Raw genomic sequence first — 22,233 nt, 5'->3', positions numbered from 1 at the left:
TCCAATTTTGAAATGTCTATTAAAATTTTAATAATTAACTTATTCACCAAAGTTTTATATATCACAAATTGAAGATAAAAAAATCAGTAAATATATTGTAAATTAAAACAAAAAAAAAAAAAAATTTTTTTTATTTTTTAATTTACCTGGAAAGTCCAAAGTGTAAAACCCTTTTTTTTTTTTTTTTTTTAAACCACGTTGATTTTTTTTTTTTTTTTTTTTTTTTTTTGCCTAGAAAAAAAAACTTTAAAATTTGACTATTTTTGAACTATGGGAACATATTTCTTCACGCACAAGGCTGGACAGCTAACGCAAACGTGTGGTTTTTTACTGCCTTCTGTCCATTCGTAGTTCTAAACAAGGACAAATCGTTTTTTCGATAAGAACGTAAAAATGCTTGCGTCATGGCGCTTTTTTCAAAAAGTCGTTTAAAAAATTATTTTATTTAAAAAATAAATGGAATTTAAAAATATAAATATGGATAAATTCTGAACAATGAAGAATAGAACTACACATTGAATAGTGTTTTTTTTATAGATAAGTGATTTTTTAATTAATATCGATTTTTTTTTTTTTTAATCAAAGAAAGTAAAATTTCGTTGATTTTCTTCAAATCTTTTTCAAAGAAAACCGATTTAAAAAAACAACAACAAATATTGCATAATTTGCTTTAATTTGGTCTTTGATCCTTTTTAATTGAAAAAATAAATTAGGGTTTGAATGACATTTTCAAGTAGTTATGTATTTATGATATAAATTAGTAAAGATAGGAGGTCGAATTATTCAAAAAGATTTTCACGCATTAAGATCGGTTTCTGACGCTGCTACTGCTTGCTTCCAATATGGGGGATCAATTTACTAGAACGTTGTAGTTAAAAACTGAGCACCCCTTTCAAATGTCTAAATTTTGACTTTTTTGCTTTCTATTTTGGATGGAAGAATAGTGTCTAATTGTAATTGATAATAATCCGCTAAAAAAAAAATCGCAAAGAACCGAAAAGAAAAAAAAAAAGTGTGGTGCTGGTCTGGTGATTGTACACATCCGCCAATCCAGCTCCTTCAAAAGGGCATTCTGGATTGGGGCAAACATAAAAACTGCCTTAGTCTAGAAGGATTTCTACTTCACTGACGGAGGAGAGAAAAGATGAAGTGTGATACCAGTAACAGATGCTACGCCTTTCGTAAATATATCAGTTAAATTTTACCTCCCTCCCTCAAATAAAAAGATAAGCAATATTTAAAGAAATTCCCTAATTTATATATCAACAAATTGGGTACTAAATTATTTCATTTAACATGATTTTTCCGGCAATATGGCATATCCTTGTAATCATCGCTAAAGTAGACGGTGACAGCCAATTTCGCGTCCCCTGATGAAAAAAAGTTCCGAATGGTTTCCTCTCGGTATTGACTTTAAAAACAAGAATATCCCTAAACTTTTATATTTATTTACTTTTATGAATATATCGTATGTAATCTTTTTTTTTTTTTTTTTCAAATATGTTTATTTCGATATTTTAAAAAAAAATATCTTTACGAATTGTCATAAATGAAAGAAATATCTATTTGATTTTTTATGTGGTTCTTAAAATTACATAGGTACCTACCTCACCACCACCACCACAGAATTAATCGTCCCTATATGTTAAACGATGTAACTTTATTATAAATTAATATTATCAATATAACTTTTGGGTACTAGTGAAGAGAGTGATCCGGACGAAAATAATAACGTTATTTAAAAAGCCATTCTTAACATGGGGAGGGTGGGTTGTATCTAGTCTATACTTTAACCTTACAATTGAATAAAAAAATATATCCTAAAACTTTAATTAAACTTGGAATACGATTTAAAAAATAGCGCGGATCACTAGGTGTGTCAGAAATTTCATGAAAATAGTGAATAATTCCACCCAATCTTTCCAAGCTTATAAACTCCTCAAAAAATGTAATTCAAGCCCTAATTTTTTTTTCAATTAAAGGAGCAAGGACCAAGGTTTCATTAAAAAAAAAACAAAAAAAAACGTTTTTTTTTTAAAAAAAAAGGTTTTAAACTTCGGACTTTATAGGTAAATTTCTAAAAAAAACAATACTTTTTTTTTGTTTTAAATTTGAATATATTATTTATTGACATTTTCTCTTCAATTTGTGATATATAAGACTTTGGTACATAAATTATTTACTTTTTAAGACATTTCAAAATGGGAGGCGTGAATTATTCGACCCCCTGTCTTTCCAAGCTTATAACTCCTCGAAAAATGTAATTCAAGCCCTAATTTTTTTCAATTAAAGGAGCAAGGACCAAGGTTCCATTTTTTTAAAAAAAACAAACAAAAAAAAAAAAACAAATAACGTGGTTAAAAAAAAAAGGTTTTAAAATTCAAACTTTACAGGTAAAATTCTAAAAAACACTACTTTTTTTGTTTTTTTTTGTTCTAAATTTGAATATATTATTTATTGACCTTTTCTCTTCAATTTGTGAGTAAATTAATTATTTACTTTTCGGTGAGTAAATTATTTACTTTTTAATAGACACTTGAAAATGGGGGGGGGGGTTAAAAAAAAAAACGTTTGTCTAAAATATTATATTCGGTTTATTGGAAAGAGCATAAAATTTCACATTGACCCTGAAAATATCGTAAAAATAGAATCAATAGAAAAATTTTGATTTTTTAAAGTTTAAAAATTGAAAAATATTGTGTTCGGAAAATTCATTACTGTTTAAAAAAAAAAAAAATATTTTTTTATTACTTTTAAAACAACTTTAATAGTTTATTTTGGAAGTATAATCCATAAAGAAAATACACAACCAACCTTTAAAAGAGAAATTACGAGTTTTTTATATTTTATTTGCAGTTTCGTGTTAGGGGTGTCAAAAATTCCTACAAAAATTCTGATACACCTAGCGGATCACTCTCTGCACTAGCACCAACTTTTGTACCATTTAAAAGAAGGGCAAAATAAATTAGTAATCAATTAAAAAAAAATTTTTTTCATCGAACGAAAATAATGAAATTGCGAGACGAAAATCGTGTTTACATAATCGGCGCTTTAAAATAACGTTCCCATGTAGTAGACATTCCGAACGTGAAAACATACCTGTATTTATTAAATCTAGTAAAAATCAACTAATCGTCAAATTTTCGTGAAATTTTTCGATACTTATCCATTTGAGAATGAAATTACATATAAAATGCAGTTTCTGGAAAATATATGAGGAAATATTTTTTGAGTGTTCCCCACTCCATTTTTTTTTTTTTTTTTTTTTTTTTTTTTTTTTTTTTTTCGAAATTTGAACAAAATATATTTAAATATATTGAAATTTCTATTTATTATAAAACATAAGAGTTCAAATAAGGAATATTTAATTGTTTACAAACTTAAATACACGTATTGAACAAAAACTTACTTTGAAGTTGCAATTAACACAATGATATAAATTTAATTTTTTTAAATAGTGTTATTTCTAATGAATATATACTATAATCAGTTGAATTGCCAAGCAAAACAAACGTCCTAAAAATTAATTTTTAAGAGATTAAAACGATTAAAATTCTATTATTTCCAAATGTTCCGTTACAAATAGATTTTTAATTGTTTAAATTTTTAAAAAATATTAAGTTTAAATATAAACATGACTCTTGCCAGCTATTTTATCGCCAAATCAGAACCGATTTAAAAATATTATTGCACAAATATTAAACATTTTATAGACGGCTCTTATATTTGTTTGTCTCTTTTTACCGAACAAAAGTATGGAAGCCGATAGTTAACCGAATGAACACTTGTACAAAACCGTATTTGATATTTAATATACAAATGTTTAATATTATTAATCATTAAACTGAAAATCTTAAAACCTAACAAAATTATAAAGATTAATTATTAATTGCAGTTTGAAGAAGATAAACAAGGGTTTTAAACATCATTAAGTCGCTTCTGCTTTTTCATAGTTCGTATAGTTAACACAAGTATGACGTCACGGAATCATACGTATTTTTTTTTTTCACATTCGTTTGGCAATGTATAAATTACACCTATTAAATATTCAGAGAGAGAAGAGTCGGCGTTTCTGACTATTACAACGAAATTTCGGAAATCATAAAACTGAATTTCACAAGAAAACAATGGTATCTATGTATTCCTCGTATTTTTAAGATGGTTATATCCAAAAATTACGAAAATCGATAAAGTAGAAAATTCTTGGGTTTGTATTACTATACATATAGATTCGAAAAAGTTGTCCAAAAACAAATATATAACAAATGTTATCAAAGGCAAGATAAGTAATTTTTCTACCTAACTGGATAATTTTTTTGTGTTTTTATTTAATGTAACATGTTTATTCATCTCGAAAAACAGTGTTTACCGATATTGCAAAACTTAAAATGGCGCCGTACTCTCTGTTGAACACAGTAAGTTTGAGAAAATGAATTAAAAATAACAAACTATACAAAATACTGTTAGAAACTCGCTCAATATATTACTATGACATAGACTGACATATATTCGGTGCGTTTTTAACAGTATTTTGTGTAGTTTTTCATGTTTAACTCCAACTATATAACTTTTAATCTTTTCATTTTTTTTAATGTCTTGATTAAACTGTATAAGTACCAACAATTTTGTAATCGAAGCAACATTAGATTTTTATAAAGTATTTTTTTTTCCGAACAAATAATTTAAATGCAACTTTTTCGAATTAAAGTAAATTTTAAAGATCAACAACCGAGAACCTCCACCTGGCGACAGTTTAATGAAACGCACCAAAAAAAGATGGCCGCCGTCCGCACACTGCAGAAGTGCCGAAAATCGCTGGATGAGATGGGCGGTAGGCGTGTTAGGGTGGGGCGTATTAAGATTTAAGGGAAGACAACTCCATTCGACTACAGAGATTTTTCTATTTCTTCATCAGTGGCTTCCAAAAATGCTTCATCGCAAAAACTCGTAAAATTTGAATTAAAAAAAAAAAAATACTACTTGATCTAGTTACACGATTTTGGAGAATATAACATATTCGTTCCATGACTAGTACGTACAAAGATTTTCTGTATTTCTTCTTGACAGAAGTGTAATTCTAAATATGCACTTTTTTTTTTTTTTTAAATTTAATTTTGTGGCTTATAACAAAAGCGTTGCTTGTTTTTGCTGCGTCGGATTGGTTTCAATTCAGCGCGTTTTCATCCAGATTTGATCGGAAGTGCATTTCTATATTCGATCTTGGTTTTAGTCGCTTTTAGAAATAAACTAGATTTAACAACCTGGAATTACCGGAAGGCCTTCTTTCCTAATTTCATTTTTTGTTTCGAACAATTTTGTATTTAAAAAAATTTTTTTTTAATTGATTCAAGAAAATGGTATTGTACAGTTTAATCAGGACATTAAAAATATGAAAATATTGAAAAGGTTATATTGTACGTACCTGTTATGGAATGAAGTTCTATGAAAAAAATTCACTTAATTTGATCAAATATTTTTTACAACGGAAAAACAATTTTTTTATGACAACGAGCTGAAGATAGCCATGTTTTAATTTTTAGACCGTGAGAAATGGAGGGAACGCCACGGGGAGATACCTCTTTCTAAAATGCTGACACGCCTTTCTCCATGTTAAATAATAGATTCACTTCGTTTCTCGTGGTCTAAAAATCGAAACGTGATTACCTTTTGCCCGGTGTTATAACAAATTGTTTTTCCGTTGTAAATAATAAAAAATACTTGATCCAATTGAGTTTTTTTTTATTATTTTATTTTTTTTATTATTTTATTTTTTTATTATTTTATTTTTTTTATTATTTTATTTTTTTTATTATTTTATTTTTTTTATTATTTTATTTTTTTTATTATTTTATTTTTTTTATTATTTTATTTTTTTTATTATTTTATTTTTTTTATTATTTTATTTTTTTTATTTTATTTTTTTTATTTTATTTTTTTTATTATTTTATTTTTTTTATTTTATTTTTTTTATTTTATTTTTTATATTTTATTTTTTATATTTTATTTTTTTTAGTATTTAATTTTTAATTTTTTTTTTATTTTATTTTATTTTTATTTATTTATTTTTTATTTATTTATTTTTTATTTATTTATTTTTTATTTATTTTTTTTTATTTATTTATTTTTTATTTATTTATTTTTTATTTATTTTTTTTTTATTTTTTTTTATTTATTTTTTTTTATTTATTTTTTTTATTTATTTTTTTTATTTATTTTTTTTATTTATTTTTTTTTATTTATTTTTTTTTATTTATTTATTTATTTATTTTTTATTTATTTTATTTTTTTTTATTTTATTTTTTATTTATTTTTTATGTTTTATTTATTTTTTATTTATTTTATTTTTATTTTTTATTTTTTTTATTTATTTTATTTTTTATTTATTTTATTTTTTTATTTTATTTTTTATTTATTTTATTTATTTTATTTATTTTATTTATTTTATTTTTTATTTATTTTATTTTTTATTTTTATTTTTTATTTATTTTATTTTTTATTTTTTTTATTTTTTATTTTTTTTATTTTTTATTTATTTTTTTTATTTTTTTAGTTTTATTTTATTTTTTTTTATTTTATTTTTTTTTAATTTATTTTTTATTTTATTTATTTTTATTTTATTTTTTTTTAATTTATTTTTTTATTTTATTTATTTTTATTTTAATTTTTATTTTTTATAACATAATTCCATAAGGAGTACGTACAATACATGACTCTACGGACAAACTTATTTTAGTTGACCTTTTGACAACTAAATATTTTCGCTTACTAGCCATATAGAAAAGTTACTAGACAAACCCACATGGTTTTTAGAATATGACATTTTAGTTCTCAGACGAGTACGTACATAAAGATTTTTTCTGTTTTTAGTGTAATTCTAAATATACAAATTTTATGCTGATACTTGAAGGTATAAACATTCTAATTTTTTCAGGTGTTTTTTTTAAACAGCTTTCGTTAAAAAAAAAGGAGTATATTCTATTAAACTTTTATTGTTTAAATAATTTAACTTTGTTCGTTTTATTAAAAAAAAATTTGAAAAGATATTTTTTTTTCGCTCAGAAGTGAGCTTTAGAAGATTGTCGGTGAAAGAAATACAATCGTCAAAAGATGAGCGTTTCATTATTTCTAGTCGCCACTTTGAAAAATCACTTGGAAATACGACCGTTTCACTCGCAATATACCTTTTTCAATATCTTTTTTTTTTTTAATTTTCATTTTTAAATGTCTTCATTAAACTGTACAAGTACCAAAAAAGTATTTACATTAATGAAGGGTGATTGAATGGGTAATGGTTCCGTCTGCCTGCTTCCCACCTGACTACAACTTGGATGGCTTCCAGTCCAACGTTAACAAATTCCTAATGAACCGCCCCCTTAAGTAAACACTTCATCAAATCTCCACAAACGTAATGTACTTGAAATAACCCTTATCCCTGAGTGGTGACCACTGTGTAAAAAAAATATTAAAAAAAACGTTGAGATTAGAGTCGAAAAGATTTAAAAATTGTATGTAAGAGATAATTTTTTTTTTTTTTCACATTTCAACACTCATGACAAAAAATCAAGGCTTCCTAAGAAAATGCTGTACGGGGAACTGGCCCAGGGTATGAGGCCATGGTGAGACCCAAAAATGCGCTACAAAGATCAATTCAAGCGCACCCTGACTCTAACAAATATCGATCTGCCTTCGTGGGAAGAATTTGCCAAGGATTGAAAGATGTGGATATGTGCAGGACACGATAGCACCGTGACCTTTGAGGAGAGAAGGAAAGATGAAGAGGCTGGGAGAAAAGAATGACGAGAACGACCATGTCCCTCCCTACACCACACTGCGATAACTGTCTACGACTTTTCCACCATAGACTCGGACTCAACAGCCATGTCACACACAGACCTCTATCCCAAAGATTGGAGACCGGTGACAAAGCGACACGACCCATTACTCTGATACGAGTGGAAGCCGACAACGATAAAAAAAAAAAAAAAAAAATGCAATTAAAAACTAGTAAAATGAAACTAATTCGGACAAGTTATTCCCCAGGTAAATTTTATCGAAAAGATTTTTATTAATAATTATTTTTCTACCTTATCGTTTTTCGTAATTTTTGGATATGCTGCTAATTGCGTAGGTATCAATTGTTTTACTTGAAATTCAATATTTTTTCGTTTGTATAACATAGAAGCGCCAAAGAAAACATCTCCTTCCGATTGTTAGCGAATGAATTCGTTATGCATTTTTTGCTTTTTGAAAAACGCTCCTGCTGATTGTCTATTCGTATGATATTTAGGCACATCATTCGAGCAACCTGGGATTCTTATATCAACAATAAGCAATCGATTTTTAGACGCACTGACTTTTTTTTTTTTTTTACCAAGTTACTATTTTGGTAAATATGCACTTTGCACTTCACAGGTGCGTAAATTATTTGACCTGCATAAAAAACATAAAAAAAAGCCTTATATTAGACCCAAAGACCTGAATAAAACTATAAAGAGCTTCGTAATTATGATTTTTGTATTCGACTCAATGGACAACAATAAAACATTACATGCAATGGTGGCCATGATTTATTTTTTTTCAAATTTGAAAACAACAACAAAAAATCAGCGTCGCCATTGCATGTCACGTTGTCCATTGAGTCTAATTAAAAAAAAAAAAAGAAAAAGAAAAAAAGCTTTTTATGGTTTTGTTAAAGTCTTTAGATCTAATGTGTTTTATATATAAAAAAAAAAAAAAAGTTTCTATGATTTTTTTGCTGGCCAAATGATTTCCGCATCTGAAGTGCATAAAAAATACTCTATTTTTGTTCTAAATACAACTTCTTTTTAGCGCTTCTACATTATTAGGACGAGATTTTGTAGTCGATAAATAACGTTTTCAGATTTAAAAAAAATGGTTTCAACTGATTTTTTGTCAATTCTAATACGTTAAAATGGTAGCTTCTAAATTATGCAGTCGAAATTACCTGAATATTACTGAATTATTAAAAAAAAAAATAAAAAAAACTTCAATCGTGTTAGCAGGTGAAAAATTGCGGCCATCTTGTTTAAATCACAACGGAAAATTTCCTCCTTTTGAACTCTTCTGTGTCTTAAGATCGTTTTCATCAAATTCTGTTTTTTATTTTCGTTAAAACATTTTTTACCTTATCGATTTGCATAATATTTGGACATAATCCTCTTCAAAATACGAAGAATGTGTAGATACCTTGTTTTCATGTGAAATTCAGTATTACGATTTCCGAAAATCTCATCCCAATTCTGTAGAAACACCTTTATTTTAGGTGATTTTTATTAAGGTATCATTTTTCTCATTTTCATTCAGTGGACCTGAACGGAAATCCCCCCCCCCCTATAATTTTAACGGGTATTCTGCAGTTATTTTATTTTACGTCCTAACCTAGCGTAATATAACCCTCTCCCCCAAAAAAGATAAAAACTAACCGTGTGCCCAACTTTGTCCTCGTGGGAGGTATGCAAATGAAACATCTAATCAGAAAGCTAATAATGAAGCCAAGTCGGAAGTGCATTTGATATACAGAGTACTGAGATTTGGGAAAATCTTTGATCAGTTTGCAGCCAGAAATTTGTCTGTTAAGGAGTCAAAGTTCAACGATTTGACCTTTTGAGAACTCTACCAAACTCCTCCACCAAGTTTGGGTCTAAACACTTGAAATTTTAGATAAGGTTCTTGGACATAGATCTAACTTAACTTGATTTGAGCCAAAAACAATAAATGCTAAGGTGTCATAATTAGGGGGTCAAAGTTAAAAAAAAAAATTGACCTCTGCAGTCTCTACCAAATTACTCAGACAATTTCTGGTCTAAACATTTGAAATTTTATATAAAGGGTATTCAGAGATATGGCAAGCTTTTTAATTGGTTTGGGTCGAAACTTTGAGCTACAAATATATAAATGTATGTATGTGTGTTTGCATGTCTACCTAAAACTTTTTACAGAGGCGACGGATTTTCTCAAGATCAGTATCGTTTTTAAGTTCGACCCTTCAGACGACAAATACCAAACAAATTGGCTAAAAACATCAAATTCTTCACCCTCAACGGGGCACTTTTCTACAGGGAGGGGTCGATTTTTTTCGCCGATATTTTCGAAAGTCTTCCCCTCTTTTCGATTGTTTAGCCTTAATTTAAACCTACGTCACCTCCAGTTTGGCAGTGGTCGTAACAGCAAAGACGTCACTTTTTTTCACATTCTTTTCCTGCTTCGCAGTACGGGTTCGAGCCTGCCTTCCTACTACTATTTATTTATTTTATTTATTTTTTTTTTTGCTCAACACACCTCTAAACACCCGGGCAAGGCCAGCCACCCATGGTAGTATATCTATAAAAGTGAGAAAGCGTGTATGAGAGGACACTTCTCAACCTATATACTCAACCAATTTTTAATCTACAGACTTGAAATTTGGTATATAGGTTATTCAGATATGTGAAAATATTTTTAATCGGTTTTCATTCGGTGGGGGGGGGGTGCTAAGGGGTATAAATTGAAAAATTGGTACATGGGGCGAGGTTGTTGAATTATGTTTTTAACTGTTCCAATAATTCGCATGCGTGAATGGTTCACATGACCAATTCATAATGTTTAAAAATAAGTAGCTTTGAAAAAACACTTGTTAAGGATAGTGTAAAGTTGGCCTAATGCTTACCGCCGTACTTGACTCGCTGTCTTTAGGGTTTTAGTTTTGATCTCAACCCGAGTGTATATATATATATATATATAATTTTTTTTTTTTTTTTTTTTTTTTTTAAGAAAAAAGTGAACTATTTAGAAAAACAAACAAAAAAATCATACTCGCATGCACATGTCTCAGTTTCTGTATGAATTAAAAAATAATACATACGTGTATTTTACAACCGGGCAACACCAGGCGGCCTGCTCATTATATTGTAATGATTTTAAGTTTAACAAAACACAATGACTTGTGCGTCACCACTGAGAATCGAAACCAAAACGTTTAGCTTACTATTTACTTTTTCCTTTGACCTTAATGCCTGAGCTATGAAGACATGTTTGCTGTAAGGCTAAAAATGAAAATCTGAATCAATAGCTATTACGTTATGCATGCATATTTGTAATGCTGTCGTTCGACCTTCACCTGCCAAATTCTATTTTTTTAATTTTCACTTTTGCACCGATTTTCCCCAGCTAAAACCGAAAGATGGGTTCGAATACCCTATGTATTAAGTTTCATGTCTGTAGGCAAATTTTTTAAACAAATATATATATATAAAAGTTTGTTTACTATAACCTTTTATGCAAATATTCCGCAAGTATAAATCATTTGGAATATATTCATGAATATAATAACAGTTAACTAAAGATTATCCCATAAAAAACTGAAAAAAAACTAATATTGAATTATTTAAAATTAATGCTTAAAAGAATATGCAAATTAATTGGATGTTTTGCAGATGAATACATATATAAGAAAGTTTTTTTTCTTTTTAAATAAAGAAAAAGATCTTTAATATGAATATCAATACACACACACACATATATATATATATATATATATATATATATAAAAATAAAAGCCTATATTCCAAATTTTAAGGTGTTGTCCATCTTGCAATGTTTCTCTCATGGCGTAATAAAAGAAAAAATACAAGGTAATTGCAACTTCTCTCTCAATTTTCGTATTTTGTAATCATGCCCATATGCATTTATCTCTTGATGGATTGATTGTTGCTTTTACTTCTGGTGAGTTAAGGGCAAAATATATTCATCGATTGATATAATAATCAAATGAATGATTTTGTGCTACGAAACGGGTGCTGTCAAGAATTGAGGATATCCATGTACTTAAATGAATTGTAAGATTGTTAACATCTTGAAATTTGGAATATAGACTTTTGTTATGTGTTATATGCTCTGTAATTACATTGAGCTTCAGAAATTAAAGAATTAGTATAAATAAAAGGTGAAATATAATCGAAAAAAAAAATGCATATTTCCACGTCCATATACACTAGCAGACCGCCTGGCATTGCTCGGTCATAAAATATGCTTAAATCTTTTAATTCATGCCGATTTCATATTTATTATGCAGCTAATACTCTAGTGATTATTTGGTACTAGTGCACTTATTGATCCGTGCTGAAATAATAACGTTATTATTTAAAAAGCCATTCTTAACATGGGGAGGGTGTTTTGTACCTATTCTATATTCGAACCTTACAATTGAATAAAAAAAACATATCTGAAAACTTTAATTACACTTGGAAATACGATTTAAAAAATAGCGCAGATCAGTAAGTGCACAAGCACTAATTATTTTATAGTAATTTGTAAAAAAAAAAAAAATGACTTAGGTACTATAAGTTAGACTCAGAACCATTTAGTGCTTATCGTTTTAGCTATCATCAGATCGATAAGAACAAGCAAAAAATTAACTGACTTTAAGGTATAAATGTATATTTGCGCATGCGTACAAGAGCAGTGTCAACATACGCCTGCAAAGTTCCGATTCGTTTTTCAATTCTGACCCTTTATCAGCCATTTTTAGCGGTTAAAGATAAAATTGAATTTCTTCCGCAGGTCCAAGTACCCTATATATCAAGTTTCATGTCTTAACGAAAAAGTGAAAGGAATTTGGTAGAGACTATGCCTCAGACAGGCAAGATCACTCGCACATATATATATATATATATATATATATATATATGTGTGTGTGTGTGTAACCCGGATATGAGACTTCTCAGGTCTCTACAGCTCTCTTATATCTGGGTTACATTATATCCGGGGTTCTTATATCCGGTTTATCCTGGACATTAACACAAGCTCTGATTTGGGACCAAGGAAAAATCTCTATTATATCCGTTTTTTTTTTTATCCGGGTTACACTGTGTGTGTGTGTACATATATATTACAATAGAAAAGTAATATGGTTAAGCTTAAACACGGAAAAGTAAAGGACTAGTTGTTAAAACTGGAAAAGAAAAGGACAAGATCAAGATATTCTAGTAAAAAATATAAATTTATAACTTAAAATATTGCAACGTTTAAGAATTGATTATAATAATGTTAAATTGAATTTAAAAAAAATAATGCTGCAATATTTTAAGTTATAAATTTATATTTTTTAAACTCCCATTTAAAAGAATTATGGGGGGGGGGTGATAATTGCATTTTAAATCGGTGTAGACGAGTGACCTGACGCTGGATTTCAAAAGAAATCGGACATTTACACAAACATGTATGCATATATGTAGCCGATAATATTTGTATCAATAAAAAAATATACAATAATACAGCTCTGCTTGTTATTGAGCACTATTTTATGAACACCGGAGTTGCATTGGATTAACATCAATATATATTCCGACTTGCTGTTGTTGAATACTCTGACTGGCCAAGTTAAATGCCAAGTCAGGCCTGCTGTATTGGCATTTAATTTACCTCAGTTCTTGTGTTAACTGCTGGTGGCCTGGAGGCAGAATACTCGCCTACGAAGTCAGGGGGTGACTTTGTGACTTGGATTCGAATTTCCCAACTAGCAATAATTATCACATTAAGCATGAAACACTGGTGTTTATAAGTATAAAAATAATTATTTATGTAAAAATATTATGTCTCTTCGTGAGAATTCGTCAGCTTGTGTAACTTAATTTCCATACACATGTTCAAAACTTAATTTCCATACACATGTTCAAAACTTAATTTCCATACACATGTTCAAAACTTAATTTCCATACACATGTTCAAAACTTAATTTCCATACACATGTTCAAAACTTAATTTCCATACACATGTTCAAAACTTAATTTCCATACACATGTTCAAAACTTAATTTCCATACACATGTTCAAAACTTAATTTCCATACACATGTTCAAAACTTACGATCTAGCTCTAATTGCATATCGAACGCTGTCAAAGTAAACGCTGAAAACATTTGCATAAATGTGTGTGTGTGATACTTTATTTTAAAAAAGTTTTGGGTTTGTATTACTGTACACATAGATTCGAAAAAGTTGTCAAAAAACAAATATATAACAAATAAATGTTATCAAAGGCAAGATAAGTTACTTTTCTACCTAACTGGATATATTTTTCGTGTTTTTATTCACTGTAATATGTTTATTCAGCTCGAAAAGCATATAGTGTTTACCGATGTATTGGAAAATTCAAAATGGCGGCCGACACTCTCTTTAACATGGTAAGTTTGGGAAAATGTGTTATAAATAATAAACTATAGAAAATACTATTAAAAAGCACCGAATATATGTCAACTAATGTCACGGTAACATATAATGAGCGAATTTCTAACAGTATTTTGTCTAGTTTATTATTTATAACATCTTTTCCTGAACTTACCGTGTTAAAGAGAGTGTCGGCCGCCATTTTGAATTTTCCAATACATCGGTAAACACTGTATGCTTTTCGAGCTGAATAAACATGTTACATTGAATAAAAACACGAAAAATATATCCAGTTAGGTAGAAAAGTAACTTATCTTGAATTTGATAACATTTATTTGTTATATATTTGTTTTTTGACAACTTTTTCGAATCTGTGTACAGTAATACAAACCCAAAATTTTTTTCCAGATTACGATGTAAAATAAATAATTTTTCAGACCCTGGTTACGGCATTTGCCCCGCCTTACGGTGTCATTTATAATGGTATTTGATTATATACATGTGTATTATATACTGCACTGTATTTTGTTACTAATTTTTAATGCCGTATCCCGGGGTTCTACATGTGTGTGTGTGTGTATATATATATATATATATATATATATATATATATATGTATATATACACACACGTGTGAGAAAGAGACCGATTCACACATTCCTGGAGTATTTTGCTATGGCATCTTGTCTGGTGCACCAATCCCTAATTCCTCTCTTCAGACGGGATGCAAAAAAGGTAAAATCTCTAACCTAAATCTACATAGCCCTGGACCCTGTCTCCTTGCCATAATGTTCTGATCACCTCGGCAGATGATTAAATCTAAGCAATATCGAGAGATGTGTGCAGAAAGGAGACTTTGCTGGTTTGGTCACATTAAAAAAAAATAAATGAATGTTTTAATTGCAAGATATAGAACAGTTGAGGTAGCAGGATCAGTTAGCAAGCATGGCATAATCACGTTGACACGTCGTTTTCTTTAGATCACCGAAGTTAGGCAGCGTTGAGGTTGAGCCTGGTTAGTACCAGATGAGTGACCATCTGTGAATACCAGGTGTTGTATGTAGGACATCGATATCTCCCTGTAAGAGCTGTAAAACCCTAACATCTCTCATGACGAGACTATACATATGATTGGGGACGTGTGACTTTCACACTCCCATGATACTTCCTCCTTCAGAGGAAGCTGATTCAACTTGCCTAGGGTGAGTACCGCTTCAGGAAAACGTGTGATAAGAGAAACGAAGACCTGGTTCCTGTTTACTTGCCTCCCCACGAGGGCAAAGTTAGACACAAGGTCTATTTTTAATGTGAGGAAATCCAGCTCCCTAAAAAGGGTCACTCTGGATAGGAACAAATAAAAATTGTCTCGATAGTAAAGGGTTTCTCCCCCGCTAAGTGAGGACAGGTGGAGTGTAAGCAGTAGCACCAGAACAGATACTACACTGTGATCCTCTCCCGAAGGCCAAGGATTAAAACAAATACCTGGTTATGGATTGCGTGGTCCAAAACGAAAAAAAAAAAAAAAAAAAAAAGGTTAAAATGGTTTCATGGTTAAATATTATTGATTGGTTGAATTTTCGTATTATTCATGTAAAATTGAGAAAAGCACGCTTGAACTGTGTCGACGGTTATACGAGTAAGCTAAATCAAAAACAAAATGGCCACCGAATTTGAATTGATCGTTTATCTAAAACCGAAACTTAATTTTAACTCTAAATTATTCCTCCTTAAATATTTAATAATGTAAATAATATTAATTTAAGAAAAACGACGGTATAAACCTATCTTAATGGCTGAGCCATTAAGATAGGTTTATACCGTGAACTTTTACCCTCCTCCCCCTTCCCCGCTTTCTCTGACTCCTATCTTTAAACATTGCCTGAAGATAACGACGAATTATTTACTTGGCTTTTCGATGAAGGCAAAGTTTGATATTAGATTCGTTTTTAAATTGGGGATATCCCGATTCCCCTAAATAAGTGGCACTCTGGACTCTGATATTTAATGGGATCTCCTTTGATAATGGACTCGTCCGTGTTCTTCCTCGTTCGTCTGTGAACAGATAATATTAGCCTGGAAGTAGTCGTTTGACGAAAAAGGCAACGATTCTTCTCAAAGAACAAGTCTAGCTTGTATTTTTTTTCTCAGAACAGCTGTTGTCTTTGTTCAAAGCAAAAAGAAGAAAAAAAAAAAGTCAAATAACTTAACAGCAGTCTCATTTATAAAACTAGGATAGTGCCCGTCAAAAATTGTATGGCTGTCTGTTTGTGTGAAAAAAAAAAAAAAAAAAGAATGTACTTCAGTTCAAACCTCCTTCGAAATAGGGATGCAGTGGTTTATTATCGGTCTGGGGCGCCCCTACCGGAGAATGCTGACGTGTTTGTTTTCGGCTATATTGCAACCGCCAGATTGCCTTCGCGGAGGAACTAACTTTACTCCTATCAAACGATCTTGTTCCTAGTTACTTGCATGCGAGCATGAAAAGTAAAATGGTTAAGCTTAAACATGGAAAAGTAAAGGGGCAAGATATTCTAATAAAAAATATAAGTTTATAACTTAAAATATTGCAGCATTAAGAATTGATTGTTATAAATTGAATTTTAAAAAAGTGGACATAACTGAAAATAATAAAACGTCGGTTCATAAATAACCATTTCTTTTCAACTTTGAATTCTATTTAATCTCTACAAATAAAACGTGTTTGAAAATATTTAACCGATAAACTCTTAAACTCTTTGTCATATAACATTGAAATTAACAGGAAATAGTAATCGTACCGTTCAGTATAGTAATAGTATTATAGTAGTGTCGTAATCAGATCTTTTATAGCAAGTAAAATCTTTGTTTGGATGGATGAATAACGCGGATATGTCGGCAAGTTGGAATGCAAAATGTCCATTTTCAACTTACTGATATGTGTCTATTTTTACGCAAGCGCTAATTCAGTCATAGTTTGAAGTGGTTTAATTTTATATCTGTCAATAGCTTAAATGGTAGGGAACCCAGCAAAATGTTTTGACTTCAATCCTAGCCAATGGCAACTAAGTCTTTTTAAACTTTTGAAATCACTAGCTACAATATAATATTTAATAGAGAATTGGCTTATCTTCTATATATATAAAAGCCAAACGTCTGTGTGTATGTATGTATGTTTGTTTGTAACGCTAAAACTTTTGAAAGACGGAACCAAACTTGACAAATTTGGTATCATATCGAAGCCCCATCACCCGGATGACAAATATCGAAATTTCACGTCAAACGGACCACTAGAAGTTGGTCAACTGATCAGTTATCTTCGAGGGGGGCCCCCAAAAAACCTGTCATTATCTATATATATATATATAAAAGAGAAATGTTTGTTTGTATGTATGTATGTTTGTTTGTAACACTAAAACTTGAGATGAAAGATTCCTCTCCCCTAAGAATAAAACATATGTTCAACATCTGCTTTTGTTTTTTCATTGTTTATACGGTCCCGAGCAACGCCGGGTAGCCCTGCTAGTCTATAATATAAATCTCACCTGTCTGTTTAAATGTATGTTTGTATGTCTGCCTAAAACTTTCGACAGGCGACGGATTTTCACGAGATTGGTATCATTTTGAAGCTTGACAACAAATATAGAAAAATTGGCTTAAAACATTCCTTCACCCTCAACTGGACCCCTTTCTACAGGGAGGGATCGCTTTTTTTGCCCATATTCTGAAGTCATCCCCTCTTTTCGATTGACTAGCCTTAATTTAAACCTTCGCCACTTCGGTTTTGCGATGTACGCAATGGCAAAATGTCACGTTTGTTAGGGTCCCATCTATAGGTTAAATAGAAACCGATTTGAAAAAAAAAAAAAAAACCTATTCTATTCAAAAAAATTTTCTTCAAAATAACTGGATTCGGCATTAAATAATCTGAAAAGGGTTGATATGCCTTAAAACAACCAACCAACCTTTCCAGAGTGCTCCTTTTTGGGGAGCTGGATTTTCCCAACATTAAAAACCGATCTTGTATCTAACTCTGCCCTCGTGGAGAGGCAAGTATAAATAGGAACATTTTACTAATGTCTTGTTTCAAATTCTAAGGACAAACTTTCATAAACTGACGTCATGAATAATTTTAGAGCCTAAAGAATGTGTGCCATACCAGTTTTGGGATTTTACTTTGAGTAATTGTCTAATGGGAAGAGTATTTTTAGGATTAGCCGGATTCAGAGAAATATTTTCAGTGCAAAAAAATTTTTTGGATTATAATTAGATGTGAGAATACAGGAGACATGTTACACAATAAACAAAACAAAATTATTAGTTCAGAAGGTATATATTAAGGAGGTATTTTATACATTTTTAAATGTAAGTTTACAGCAATAGAAAAAAAAAACAAAGAATGTTCGTGAATATTTTTAGAGTTCTTGTAAAATAAGGGGTCTTTATTAGCTATGACATTGAAGAAATATGACTCGATTAACAGCTGTGAGTTTCATGGGTCAGCAAAAATCGTTTTCAAAACTTCTCTGTTCAATTAAATCAATTATAATTCATCGAAAGTTGTTTATAAGAGTCATGTTATTTCGTTTCTAATGCAATTAGAAAAGAAGTTCAGTGAAAAAGGTTGGAAATATTTCAATGAATAAAGCTTCTACCTATTATCAGACGATAATGAGTCGATGCCTTGTGTGTTTGTTAATGTTTGAGTGGAGAGCTGTTGCAAAAGGAAGCATCCATAGTGGGGCGGCCAGCAGCACTAATCCGTTGACTCGAGTCAACTTGGTTCCACTGGTTTATTGAAGAAAAATTTGGCTTTTAAAGATTTATGTAGCTCCCAGAAAGATCATTTCAAATAAATTCAGAAAATTTTCTGATTGGTCCAAAATGTTTTTATTTCAGATAGTGTAAACCTGGACTACTACAACTTTACACGCCCCAAAATTGCAGTTATTTCAATAAGGCAACAAAAGTTTTAAAAGTAACTTAGAGCATTTTTGACATTTCTTTCAAATTGTAGCGAAATTCGAAAATTGAAATATTGAATTTTAAGTGAAAATAATTGTATATACTGAACTGTCATGTCACAGTAATGAACATATTAAGAAATTACAAAGACAATAAGGTAGAAAAGTAATTAAAGAAAATAGTTTTCGAAGAAATTAGCAATTTTGGCTTACATAATAACTGAAGACCGCTTTCATTAGCAGGGAAGGTAATGCATTTTTTTAAAACTGCCAGTTTCGAAGTTTTTGAAATGGACTTGCATACACTGAATCAGCAGAATTTTTTTTTCTTCAGCTAATGAAAAAAAATTCAAAAGGGAAAAGACCGCTAACTGTGTTATACATGCTGTTCATTTTATTTGTTACCTGTTTTGATTTTAATAAGTCTTTTTATTAACATTACAAGCTACGAGTTATTTCCCTTGGGTTTACATCACATATCACGTGACAAAAAAAAAACATGGCCGAAATCATACAATTGAATGTCAGGTAACCTGCACTTGTCATTGATGAGACAACTCATCTTTTTAACAGCATTAGTCATCAAGCCTTGATCTTGGGAAGCTATTATCCTCTGCTGATCGCAGTAAAGCAATCTTCTTTCAGCTATTCTATAAAGCTTTTCATATAGTTATACAGGGTCTGTAGAGACTTGAAAAATTCTTGAATTATTATTTCTAAATGGCGACTAGAAATAATGAAACGCTTATCTTTTGACGATTGTATTTCTTTCACTGACAATCTTCCAAAGCTCACTACTGAGTGAAAAATATCTTTTCAAATTTGTTCATTTTATTAAAAAAAAAAAAGTTAAATTATTTAAGCAATAAAAGTTCAATAGAACAATATACTTTTTTTTTTATGTAACGAAGGCTGTTTTAAAAATATCTGAAGTAATTAGAATGTTTATACCTTCAGTATCAACATAAAATTTGTATATTTAGAATTACACCTGTTAAAAAACAAGGCCGATAGCCATTAGTCGCGTGCTCTTGTGTAATGAATGAATGCGTGAATGTAGGAGTGACATGAAATTCTTAAAGATAAACTAAAATGACCGAAAAATAGGCTGAAATGACTTCAATAAATAAAAAGTAAATGACTTAGAATGACTTTAATGAACTTAAGGATGAATTGAATGACCTTAAGAATGACTTGAATGCTTAAAAAATAACTGGAATCCTTCAAAAACAACTTGAATGATCTGGAGAATGACTTGAATGGCTTTGAGACTGACTGGTTGTAAAATGGGTGATCATTTTACATTAAATTAATACAGATAAGTGATCCCCTACTTTATATCACAATAAGTACAGCATATAGTAAGAACAGATGGTGTTTATTTGCTCCCCCACCGAGCAAATTAGGCACAAGGCCGATTTTTAATGTGAGGAGTGAAGGGAGGGGGAAGGGAAAAAGGGGACCAGCTCCCGAGAGGTGGGAAATGGGAGCTGGTTAATGGTCAGGCATGTGGGGTTGCCCCCACATCTGGTCTTTGCTAGTCATAGCTAGTTCTAGCTAGTCATAGCTTGCAGCATCTGCCGGAACAGATGGTATTTATTTGCTCCCCCACTGAGCAAATTAGGCACAAGGCCGTTTTTAATGTGAGGTAAAAACCAGCTCCCCTAAAAGTAGGCAAAAAGGGGGGCACTCTGGTTACCAAAAATAATAATTGTCCCAGTATAGAGGGTTTCCCCTCCATTGACTGGTACAAATTATCTTAAGTGCAGCATCTGCCGGAACAGATGGTATTTATTTGCTCCCCCACTGAGCAAATTAGGCACAAGGCCGTTTTTAATGTGAGGTAAAAACCAGCTCCCCTAAAAGGGGTCACTCTGGTTACCAAAAATAATAATTGTCCCAGTATAGAGGGTTTCCCCTCCATTGACTGGTACAAATTATCTTAAGTGCAGTATCTGCCGGAACAGATACTACACTTTGATCTTGCCCAAAAGGCTAAGAACAGCATCTATTAACAGACCTTTAATCTTAACCAAAAAGGTCAAGCACAAAAGTGTTACAGACCGACCGACCGATGGAATGACTTATAGAGTCACTTGCACGCGACTAAAAAGAACACAGAAAAATCTTTATGATGTACATACTCATCACAAAATGAAAATGTCATATTCTAAAAATCATGTGGGTTTGGCTAGTAACTTTTCTATTTGACTAGGAAACAAAAATATTTAGTGTTAAAGATAAATTTGTCCGTAGACTCCTGTGTGTGTGTGTGTGTGTGTGTGTGTGTGTGTGTGTGTACATATAATATATATATAAACTATGGAGCTGTATGCTTTTCCACTCACCCCCACTAACAGTTGTGTGGCCCCAGGGGAGTTATCACTGATAACTGGAAACTCTGTGCATGCTCACACCTTTTGATTTACACTCCAAATATGGCAGGATAACCCACAATGAGGTGGAGGGGGAGATTTTGATGAGTTACACTACTAACCTCCACTAACAGGGTGGAGGCTCTAGGGGTGTCACTTATAAATGGGAACCCTATGCACGCTCACACCATTTGATGTAGAGCTACCAAATTTGACGTGATAATCACTGCCATGGGAAGAGGGAGTTTTTAGGGGTTACATTGCTCACTCACACATGGAGGTGGGGTCTCATGGGGGTCACTTATAATGGAACCCTAATTAGTATTCATATGCTTGTGTCAAAGATTCTCACTACTGCTCTTTTGAGGGGGGGGGGGGTTGCTTTGGTTTTGATACCCTATAAGTTTGAAGCTCTCTTTACACTTTTCATAACCTTTCATACTTTGATAAATCGGACCATTTTTTTTTTTTTTTTTTTTTTTTAAACTTTTTAACCCAGTCAACAATGGGTACTTCTGCTAATGTGTGTGTGTATGTGTGTGTATATATATATATATAATATATATATATATATATAATATGGTTTGTGGGGAGAGCATCCCAACAAAGTGCTCAGTTATAAAGAAAATATCAACGTAAGTACATAATATTTATATTTTGTTACAGGAAAAAAAAAAGCATCCATACCGTTGATTTCAAATCAAAAACGAAGCCGACCAGAGATTGGTCCCTCATGTCGGACTTTCTTCATCCTCTG

General features: G+C 30.7%; 1 protein-coding gene across 4 annotated transcripts in view; it reads left to right on the top strand.

Moving 5' to 3' along the window:
• LOC145255810 (protein-tyrosine sulfotransferase 2-like) overlaps window positions 1–22,233 on the top strand; it is a 187,128-nt gene that overhangs the window by 15,027 nt on the left and 149,868 nt on the right. Inside the window, exon 1 of one of the 4 annotated variants that reach the window (XM_080114507.1) lies at window positions 4,891–5,031. The exons of the other annotated variants lie outside the window; for them this stretch is intronic. The gene's annotated coding sequence lies outside the window, so the exon portion shown is untranslated. Of the gene's footprint in view, window positions 1–4,890; window positions 5,032–22,233 lie in introns of those variants that run through there. 4 annotated transcript variants of the gene reach the window in all.

The sequence above is a fragment of the Euprymna scolopes genome, chromosome 31, assembly GCF_053919585.1.
Source record: "Euprymna scolopes isolate OS-2025 chromosome 31, ASM5391958v1, whole genome shotgun sequence".
Taxonomy (NCBI): Eukaryota; Metazoa; Mollusca; class Cephalopoda; order Sepiida; family Sepiolidae; genus Euprymna; species Euprymna scolopes.
Note: the sequence above shows the minus strand (reverse complement) of the source record. Positions and strands in the feature narration are given on the sequence as shown.